We start from the raw sequence: 11,661 nt of genomic DNA on the forward strand, positions 1-11,661 counted from the left end.
GCACGTATTAAGGCACAACGCGTTGGGCTTCCTGTTTACATCCGCAGATGGCAAATTAATGCTTGCTCATTCCTCTTCTGCATTAATCTCGCCTTTTCCCACATAATCCATAAATGAAGCCCAGATGGAAAGAATTAGCTTGAAATCTCTCCCTCTTTCTACTCCCCCTCCCTCAAAAAAAAAAAATGTTGTGAGAGAGGTTTTGGTAGCACTGGTTACACAGCAAAATTTTTCTGTGATTCCCTAAATCTTGAAGTGTATTGTTATCTCCCAATCACCATATAGGATTATCCTGCTGGTATAATGTACAGATTATATATTATGGTTTGTAGCTACTTCTCTTCTTGCAAAGCGAGGGATATTAAACAGAAACCATTGAAAATCTGAAAAGCAAATAGCTAGAAATGAATAACTGCTAATCCGAACTCAGGGAATCCAGCAAAGAGACTCCCAGACTACAGACACGGGATTGAGCTTCTCAAAGCCTCACAAAACTAGACTCAGAGTAGTTCATGGGCTCTTCCATTGTTTATGTGCTTTTGACAGCACTCTTACTGGATGTAAAAACATGTCCCGTGTTTGGTTTTCAGGGGGAAAAAAATGTCATGAGATGCCTATGATGCCTTTTGTCAATAGCTGCTGTTTCTTATAGCATCTTGCCCAGGTGACAGACTGCCAAATCACCATTAGCAGTTGTGCTTTAACCACCTTCAGGTTGTTTCGCTATGTTTTTCTCTCTGGTAGTTCACAGGACTTAATGAGAGATGCTTTTCCCAAGCAATTTGGATACAGAGGGTTTTTTTATACCCATTAAGCAAATGGACTGGGTTCGTCCAGCATCCCTTCAGCATCACTGAGAGCAAATCAAAGCCAACGGCAAATTTTTCTCTCTCTCTCCTCCACACCAAATCCTTCAGACCTGTTAGGACATACCTGCTTTATTAGCAATATTCACCGTTTTCCAGGTGTCTGGATCTGCCTGGATTTCTTGGTGCCCTGTCCCCACCTCCACTCAGACCTCTCCAGCTCCTGAGATGTTGGCTTGATCAGCCCTTCATGGGTGGGGACATCCCACAGCATTCATTTTTTGCAACCACAGTTATGTCACGGCCAATTCCTCATTCCTGATTCACACTCACCTCCTTGTAGTAAAAGCAAAACCACAGCCACATTATTTTAATCTGCAATTGTTAAATCACTTTAAGGAGCTTACTAGATCACCTCCGACATGATGCCAGCACGCTGCTGGGAGCAGGGATAGGAAATGATGGGAGGGGATGAGAAATATAAACCAAGAAGTCACCCTTTTTGGCTTTAGGTGACCATACACACCTCCAGGCAGGGCATCTTTCTGCACCATTTATACAGAAGTTGGTGAATCTGTGGAGAAATGACTCTTTCTTTAACAGCTGGTGAACAGGAAAAGCTGAAAGATCAGAATTGTTATGAAAATTGCAACTTCTTTTTTTTTTTTTTTTTAAATGTATGGGTGATTTGGTGGTTCTTTTGATTTTTTATTTTACATTATTGGCATTGTAATAGTCAGAAATGTTATTGTGCTGGTTGAATTGTGAAGGTTTTATTTCAAAACATTTTTCTTTTTAACTTGAGTAACATCCCCCTTGGTGAGGAAACTGAGAAACCCATGCGGGCAATAAGGAAAACAGATCCAAACAAAACCAAACGAAAAATGAATATCAAACTGAGTGAATAAAATTATCAAACATATTGAAGTAAATTTAATTTTACAATAAACTGCAATCTTTGCTGTAATCACCAAAAAAGGGGGAAAAGTCTAGAAAATAAAACATTTGTAAGAAAATTTGCAAGGAGAATACTTATCTTTTATTCACTAAGCATCAAGATAGGATCCAGGGAAGGGAATTCATTATTTTTCATTATTTCTCATCCATAAATGTTCTGGGAAAAAAAAAAAAAAAAGACTAGAAGAAAAGAGTTACGCAACTTTAGGCTGTGTAGTTAGTTAGTTGTTGAAGGAAACAGATTTTCCTCCAAGGCTGATAAATACCATAAGCTATTTCAAACAACTGAGCAGTAAATCAAGGAGAAGTGCTGTTACATTATACAATGAAATCAAAGTGATCTGCAGAACCCTAAATGTTTCTTCATTATCCTTAATCCTATACCATTAAAGTAATGAGGAACTCTGATAAGGTTTTCAGACAGTGACAAGGGAACAGGAAAATTGTGGGCATTTTTATTTAAACCATTTCTCTCAGTACTTTTGGTTTAAAATACAGTGAAATATTGTAAATACTTTAAGAGGTCATAATAAAAGAAACTGGAACCTAAAACTGAAAGCTTTGTAAAAATTTGAGAAAAGGACAGCATCAGGCTACTAACCTGAATTTAAAAATAAAATAAAAAATAAAATCTTAGCATGCTTTACGCAAGGCAACAGATGCAGAATATTTTCAAAACCCAAACCATTACTGTGCAGTGGCACTTAAAACATGTTTAAAATGGAGATAACTATAAATTAAGGGTTGTTTAACCAGTATGGAGAGGACAAGTGAATAATATTATGAGAGTTAGCTTCCTTCGATCACGGATGTCGAGTACTTTCCATACAATGCACAATGCACCAGATCTCTGCCCTATAGAGACTTGTCTGTCATCGCTTGTAAGATATGATATAGCTGACACGTGCAGTGCATGTGCCAGGATAGAAATCCTACCTGTTTTTATACAATCTGCTTGTGTATGCAGTCCCTGTGAAGAGTGTTTGTTATGCTTCCTTTATGCTATGGGCAGAACAACAATATCTGTACTGACTTTTTCATCTAGAGGACTCTATACGTACACGTACAGAGACACAGAAAGCAATTCAGAGCATCGGGCATGGCTTGACTTTCCTTTTTTTCATGAAGCTGGCTTTACTTCCCTGGCAGGACAGGGTGCTGCTTGCTTTATGGCTCAGTTTGGGCTCTGCCAATTGCTTGGGGATGATCTCGAGAGCAGCCGATTTCTCGTAAATCAGAGCAGGGCCTGATTTTACCGAGCTCGGCTGAGCCCATCCATCTCCTTGCACGCCACTGAGCAGCACAGGAGCACCGACGGCTCTTTTTCTCTGCATTTCAGCACAAGCAATCCCTTCTTCTCCTTCAGTACCATCCGCCCAGCTCTGTGCAAGTCCAGTGGGGAAAGAAAAGAGCAGGATCCAGCCCTGGTGGGGACCAGAGGGCATTTATTTCTGACCCGTGATGGGAACGTGCAGCAAGACGGGCCCGCGGACGAATCCTGGTAACTATTACCTGGATCGTTTCGACAACCCCCTGCTCCCCGACGTGGAGAACACTGCTTTGATTCTTCTGAGCTGGCTTAGAAGGAACATGTGCCAATGGCGGGCTGGCTGTCAGCGCAGCTGCTGTGCACGGCCCCGCGCAGCAGTGACAGAAGAGCCATAACTCACCGCTACCAGCGAGCTCTCGGCTATTTATTTATTGAGTTCAGCCAACAGACTTCTAAGTGATTTAGATGTTCCCCAAGATAAAAACAGTATAGTAGTCAGGGGTTTTTGCAAATCTAGCGTTGCAGCAGCAACCGAAAGGGAACGAGCGGGAGGGCAGAGAGGGGGAAACAGCTTGTGTATAAATGAGCACGTTTCGGTCTTGCTGCTGACCAGCGTTAGCAAAGACCAGCAAGTTTTACTGCTCTTTAGGCACGTCTCCTGTGTGTGTTCAGTACAGCAAAGGAGACAATGTAGGGATGAAGGAACAGAGCAGCACGCAAGATGTCAAATCAAAAGGAAAGTAATAAACGGCAAGAATTAAAACAAGGGAGGCCTTGGGGAAAGGGAAAAAAAAATCAGTTACTAAAGGGAATAAAAACGTCACCCTCGGAGGATGACAGGAATTCCTAATGTAAGGGATTTAGCAGTGAAGGACAGATTCCTTCTTTTTTTTTTTTTTTTTTTTTTTTTACTTAAAGGCAAAATATATGTTAACTCTGACGAGCATTTTTGAACTTTGAACTCTCTGACCTTTAAAGCCTCCAAAATAAACCCGGGGCGACTCCAAAGAAACGGCACCAAATGGCAGAGTCAGTCCCTTGGTTGGCTTTGTCTCTCCTTTGCAATCAATACAAGAAAGGCCCTATTTTGCCCAATTTTGTACGTTTCTTCCCTCCTCTACTTTGCCTGGTTTATGTCTGTAGTAACCACAGAAGACTTTATGCCCAGGTATGGGACACACGGAGCCATTTTACATTAAAGATCTTTTAGCCCAGCACAGCCAAATAAAATATATAAATAAATAATAATACAAAGCTGATTTTAGCCACTCTATTAATAACTGTGAGTCTCAGAGGAGTAAGTTTCACCCTTTTTATCCCAGTTTTAGCAATTTTGTGGTAGAAGACCCTCCTACCAGTTTTGATGCTAATATTCGCTGCTGCCTGGGGCCAGCACATGAGACCATATGTAGTGGTTTAGGGATATTTTCTGAGTATAATTAGTTTAGAGATGTTTAATAAACACACAAATTCATCTCGCAGGAATGGGAGTTTATCATCCCATAGAGAGACCTGTAAATGCCAGAGACCATCCCTCATCTGGAGCTTGTGCAAAAAGCTCGGTGCAAGAGGAACAAGGGGCAGCTGCATGGAGCAAACCCCTCACCTCTTTGGCGCTGGGTTTGCTGGAGCATTTTTGCATTGAGAAAGAGGAGAGACCGGTGTTTGCAACCTCTCCTGAGCTTTGCCACTCGCTCCCTACCTGTACTGTCCTCATAAAGTATAAAATAGTGCCATCTACTGACATTGCACATCCACGCTCTCCCCAGACAGCTGAAGCCACCGCTGGGTACTCAGCAGGAAACCTCAAGAGCTGATTTTTCTGTCCCTCGCTCATTGGGTGAACTCTCAGAGGCACGCTGTTTGGCTGGGACTAAAACAGCCGTAAGCTAACATTTGCAAAGAACACGAATTTCTGATAACACCAAAGTCACGGGGCAAGCATGAGATCGGCCCCAGAGGTAAAAACACCCGGCATGCCTTCACGTCGATCTTATACCCCCAGTCACCTAAATGTCAAGCACAAGAGCAAACCAATGTGATGTGTACATGCCTAATAACAGCAAGGAGGGTTTACTTTGAGAAACATGCATAATGCAAGTTTTTTAAGTATACAAACTACATAGAAAACGTGCGCTCATCTCACAACAGCCTTGGGTTGGGAATAACTCCTGCTTGCAACACCTACAGCAGCACATCCCAGAGGGTGTTTCCCAGCTCCCTGCAGAAGCTGGCATTTTCCCTATCTCCCCACGTGGGCGAGGAGCACGCAGCCCTCCCCAGGCTGGCTCCTCGAAGCCGCTCGGCTCTCCACGTCCCTGCTCCTCCGTCCTCCCACCCAGCTAATTGCAACAGGCTCCAGCTCCTCGGCCAGAAGTCACAGCGTGACAAATGAAGCTGTGTAACTTTCCATTTACCAGCCTCCTCGAAGAGGATATGCAAGCGCTTGATTACAGCACGTTATCAGATACCAGCACTGGGATTTTTCCCTCTCCTGTTGTTTTTACGGCGACGATAAGTCGATAAGTTGTTACGATCTTTATTTTACAAGACAGCACTCGTTGGCCGGGCTGGCGGAGCAGGGTCGCTGATTGCCTGAACTTCCCTGCAGGTATAAAGGCCGGTGATTTATGACAGGGGAAATTCATATTAACCATAAATATCTTAATAACCAGCCGTCTGGGGGAGAGAGCGGGCTGTGCATCCAGCGCAGACTAATTGCTGTTTAATGGGCAGCATCTACGGCGCTCTCCAAAACAATGCTCCTGGCAGAGGGTGTTGCTGAGGTTATAGAAAGGGCTTTTAATCTGCAAGAGGAAACAAGCCACGGCAGTGCAGGCTGCTGCTCTGGGCTCAGCCCTGCTAGCCTGCAAGAGCTGGTTATCTCGTGGCAAACACAGAGATGCTGTCTCCTACCCCCGGCCAACACCTGGACCCAAAACACCCACCTACCCCCAGCTACCACTTGCCAAAAAGGGCCCTCAGACCTGCTGCATATCAGGATGAAGACTAGAAACACAGGGTCTGCCTAATTTTCTAATATTCTGGGTGCTTTTCAGCCAGGAAGGCTTACCGGGAGCCTGGGGCTAAGTTGGAAGAGGAGGTGGAAGGTGGACGCCAGGACGCTGTGGTTTTCTACACAAGCTTCCTGCACAGTAAGGTGGGAGGTCTGGAGACCTCTCTGCTGTTTGACCACCTGCTGGGCCGCGTGTCCAAAAATAGCTGTTGCTCACCGGCTCACCCCATTGCTTTTTTGTTCTTAATTCAGCAGAGACCGCTCTTTGGAGAGCTGCCTTCCCCCAGGTACCTGCCTCCCCACTCCTCTCTCAGCTCAGACTTCAAAGGAACCCAGTCCTTGTGGCACTTTCACTGAAGGGGGAGATAAATGAGCCTGAGGATAGCTCTCATTTTTTAACCTAAATCCCATGGCTTTTGGTTCACAGGATCTCTTTCAACCCATAGGGAGGTTTCATCTGCATATTATCCTCTGCAGAGCTCTAAGCCAAAGGACCTCCTCACGGTTTACCCTCAAATTGAGGTATTAATGAAAATAAAAGGATATGACCCACGGTTCTGTCTAGATGTAGGATCATTTACCGTTTCTTTGAGATCAGCTGGCAGGAAACACCGCTCATATTTTAAATGTCTCCTGCCTTTCTATCCAGGATCGTTATTGTGAGAGAGCTCTGCACAGAAGTGAGTGATGAGGAGCCACAAAAATCAGTTCAAAGGTCTGGCCATTTCCCTGTTTAGCCACACTATTTGATGGCGTGTAGCTGAAAACATTGTTAAAGTACCTACTGTTTTAGCAAAACTCTTCCAAGTTCCCTGGTTCAAGAGGAGCACAGCTTTCCACCGATCTTCATGTTCCTCAAAGCAATAAATTTAAAAACAAGAGCTACGAAATAAATGTTGTCAATATTATTGGACTTCAATTGATAGTTTGGGAAATACTCCACAAAAACATTGTTTGGGTTACCTCTGGTACATTAATGTTAGGAGCAGCTGAAATATCTGTGTTCTAGGGTGATGAGAAAAGTCTTTGTTTAGGAAAAAAAAAGAGAGAGAATAAAACCAGTGTACACAGGGAGGGCAGCACATGACCTACAAGGTGCCTATGGCATCACATTTTTTAAGCTAATAGTTAAAACGAGATGTCGCCAACGAGCACAGCAGTCGGTGAAACGCTTGTGGAAGGTGACAAAAGCTCCATCGTGCTGTATTTGTTTTCCAGCCCTGCATGCAGTCTGCATAAGCTACACACAGCTCCGGCAGAGCCCGTCCTCAAATGCACCAGAGCCCTAAATGTGGGCTGCAGATGCTGCTTTATGGGACACTTGCATATGCCCAACAAATCCTTTTGGGGAAATATGGAAAGTGTGGAGATGTTGCTCCTCCTTCACTATGTCTCCTTTTTTTTGCTACTTGTCGCTCAGTTCTCACTCAACGCTTCCCGTTTCAGCACCGACAGACCGGTGTGTTGGCTGCAGATAATTATAATTATTTAGGTGTTCAAATCCTCTTGGTCTCCTCAGTATCACCCATAAGAGTTTAACAAGTCAGAACCTGATAGGAAAATTGCTGCCTTCATCACCACAATGTACAAAACCAGCGTCTTCCACGACCACCTGGAAAAATAAAATCCAGACCAATCTGCCCAGCACAACTCAACGTTTCCTCCAGAGATATCAGTGCCTCGTGCTGCTCTCTGCAGTCCAGCACAAGGTAATGGCAGATGCTGCCGCCCCTTAGGGCTGGTTTTCACGGGCTAAAAACCAGCTTTTTCAGCTCTGCTGAAATCAGGCTGCAATGTAAAACCTCCTCAAGCCCTAACTTCTCAAATGGAAGTCCCTTTTCTATGTTGAAGGCCAATTACATGCATGAAGAAGCTTCCCTGCAAAATCACTTACTGGAAATGAGCACTCCACTTCCCTGCCCCTATTTAGATGATCAAAATGGAGATGACTCCAGTGCAGCTGCACATTTGCCTTTTGGAAGCAAATCCTCTGTGAGAGCCCTGAGAAGAAAATTAAAATCGCCTGGTGCACAGAGGTCAAACGTGCTCCCGCCCCACAGCACACAAAACCACGTGCCAGGAAACAAAAGGGTGGTGAAATCATATCGTTTCGTGTCAGGGCTTTTTGGCACGGCTCTCCTAGCCATCAGAGAGGGCGTGTGGTCCCACCCAGGTGTAAAAGCCCAGCCATATCTGTTTCTGGTAGGTGCTGTGATGCATCCTGATGTGGAGCAGCAATAGAGGGCCCCCCGCTGCTGCACCTTGGGCCACCATCCAGCTCTTACTTACTGAGGTGCATCAGCACAGGGCCTTCAGCACCCTCTTCTTGTCTTGCTTTTAAACACCGAGATAACAAATGCATTATCACGCTGTAAAATGGGAAATGGAGGTGGAGAAGGTTTGTGGAGAAATGTTTCTGCTTGGCTTTTATAAGACTGAGCAGGGAGAGGTGAGCTCCAGGCTTGCAGACAGAGCTGAGCTTGCCCACTTTACTCCACTGAATTTTCTCATCTCCAACAAAGTCTTGCAGGGGGAGAGCCAATGTTTAACCCAGGGGATCAGAAAAATGACCCCATTTTTACTAGCCAACATGAAGACCAAGGGGCAGAGGTTTACCAAGCTGCTGCCATCAGATGACCTCCCAGATCCAAGTATCAGAAGATCTGGAGGCTGCCTTTCAGCACCCTGCCTGAATTTCCAGCACATCCCAGATTTCTTCACCAGCTTTTCTACTACCCTGTGACAAATGCACAGCAACTGCATGAGGCAGAGCCGTGTCCGCATGGGGTGCGTTAACCTCTGGAAACCCATCTCACACTGCAAGTGAGCAGCTTTGTAGCCCACGCCTTGTTTTTTCTTTGAAATAAATCTGACTTGAAGAATTGGTATGATAAATGAGCAAGCAGATTCATGGCATGGAGGGTGATCCTTAAGAGGAATGGAAAGAATACAGTTTGGCAGTAAAACGCTGGGTAGTTGGTGCATAAATTTCTCACAAGCATGAAGACAACTGGCAGGCAATGTCAAAGGCATTAACACCTACCATTGAGTGTAATTATTTCAGTCTGTTACCAGTCTCAGGGTTCATATGCATTTCAAAAACTCTGCGAGAAATCAAAGCCTGGGAGGTCTGTGCAAGCCATTTCAGGAGGCTGTAAATTTTATTTTAAAAGGAAGAATTTAGAATTGCATAAACAGTGAACCTTTTTTCTACCAAAGAGCAGAGCATTTTACAGCATCAGCTTTAGCCCATAATCGAGTTGTCTTTTACATTAAAAAAAAATCTTCAAATTCAAAATTATACGCACGTTTCAGGGGAAAATACCTATAGTAAGACTAAAACTCTAATGGAGAAAGCCTCAACAAAAAGTCTCCTCCCACACACATGTTTTTCCCATTAAGCACAGTGTGTGGACTGTGATAAGACCCAATTGTAGATGCTTTACTCATGCTAATCTCTCCTATTCCCCTGAAAAATGTTATCCTCGGATACAGCCATCTCAGCTATGCATGACCTCCAGGGACCTGAAGAGCAGCCTGCTCATGAAAATGTCTTCATCCAAATAACAACAAGGATAACGTTTTAACAACAGATACAACAGGAAAAACTCAGCTGATGGCTGCAAGGAGGATTATCTCCACTGGATATCCACCCTGCAGAAGAGAGCCACTCTGCTGTCATTTTGACACTAGTTTGGGCTAGTTTTACACCTGGAGGTCAGATATAGTTAGCTGTGGCAATATGAAGCCATAGGGCAGGCTTTAAAACTCTTCTGAGATGTGGGGTGTGTACTTTGGTGTTTAGCTAACAACCAGTTTGAAGCTGACACAGTTATGGGTACTGTGCTATGGTTGCAGCAGAGGGACTTCTGCACATCCACCTCTCAGAGCTTGGACTTGTGCATCCACCTCTACTTAGAAGTGACGTAAGTCCCAGGATCTCCAAGCAGTAGCTAAAAGAGTCTGTAATAAAGTGTACTCATAAAGAAAGAATGGCCAGTTTTCAGAGGAGACTATTTTTTTAGATAGAGGATTTAAAAATAAAAAATTAAAAATCTGACACACAGCTTTTCCTCTCTTGTTCTAACAGCAACCTTTTTGTATGTACGAGGGAAAATCTATCATTTCTCTAGCAGTCTTCCTGTACTTTGTCCTCCTGCAATGAGGAATCACTGAAAGGAAATGGAGGAATCTTTGTCAAGACTTTTATCTCAGCTTCTCCGTTTCACTTCTGGCACAGACAGATGCAGTGCATCTTTGCCTTTCAGCATCCGCAGCCCTAGAGTTGCCATTTCAAGGCTGCAGCATCACCAGTTGCAAAAAGCTGTATTTATCACTCTCCACATAGCTTAATTTCTCAAATCTAAGTGTTTTCCCATGGTTCAGAGGCCACTTTTCCCAAATACCAGTTTCAGCACTTTTTCTTTTTTCCCCCAGCCTGTGACAGAGATCTGGCTGCACTTAAAGCACTTCATTTCCCATCGTCTGTCCTTTCCAAAGGCACTTTGGGGATTCACTGCATACTGTGATCTTATCACCAGCTACTCCAGCACAGTCCTTGGCAGCAAGTGTGAAGGGGGTCCCAGCCCATCACAGGCTTCTGCAAAGCACCTCTGCACCTATATATAAATTTAAATATAAATATATAAATATATATAGATCAATCATTCTTTTCAAGCAGTTGTGCCAGTTTATTTCAGCACCAAATGGTCACTGGAAGGTTTTGATGGGATATTTATCAGGGCTTTAAGCTACTTTGTCAGAGTAATGGTGATGTGGCACTGCACGCTGAAAGCCCTTCCAGCTATGGCAGCCAGAGCAAGAAGAAATTCATCTTCTTGTACGTTCTGTGTCATTAATTGTCAGCAGAGCCAGTGGGCTGGTTAGCCTTCAAGTATCATTCACCCCTGAAATAGGTTTAATCTCTGAAGAGCAAGGCTGAGAAAGGTAATAAAGCACTCTGAAAATTATCTTCTTTCAGTGGTTTCAGCTCCTACCAGCGTCTGTTGATGTGTGAGATGTAATTTCTTGTTTTCCTGTGTACGAATTCACCAAGATTAAACACTGCAAGCTAAATCCCTGTCTGATGGAAGCCAAATTCAAGGGGATAATGTTGATTTACACCAGCACAGGAGCTAAGCCTCTGAATCTGGCCAGAAAGTGTTTTCAGATCTTTGAGAAAAATAAAACCAACAGCAGCAATTCACTCTGTTAAAAAAAAAAAAAAAAAAAAAAAAAAAAAAAAAAAGTATAAATAGATAGATTAAATGATGCACGGGAGGGGAAGCAACTCCCCCATCCAAAATCAAAGCTTGGGGTAATAGCCAAAAAGAAACGGTATCATTTAGGGGCAGATGAAAGAACATGTAAGTTCAGCATGATGTCATGGCTGTTTATGCAGTTAAATCGCTCTTTATCATACACCAGACACATAATGACTTTCTAAGGCTCCCACTGGACGGATGGTCCGTCTCTGTAATAAATGTTGACAAGTTTTATATAAAACTGTATATCATTTTCAATTCCCAGTGTAGCCATTTGAACCTGTGATTAATAGCCTCACAAATCTTATCTGTTTGAAAATAAGAGGAGCTGGGTTTGTTTCCTTCAGA

Source organism: Anas acuta, chromosome 10 (assembly GCF_963932015.1).
Source record: "Anas acuta chromosome 10, bAnaAcu1.1, whole genome shotgun sequence".
NCBI classification, from domain to species: Eukaryota; Metazoa; Chordata; class Aves; order Anseriformes; family Anatidae; genus Anas; species Anas acuta.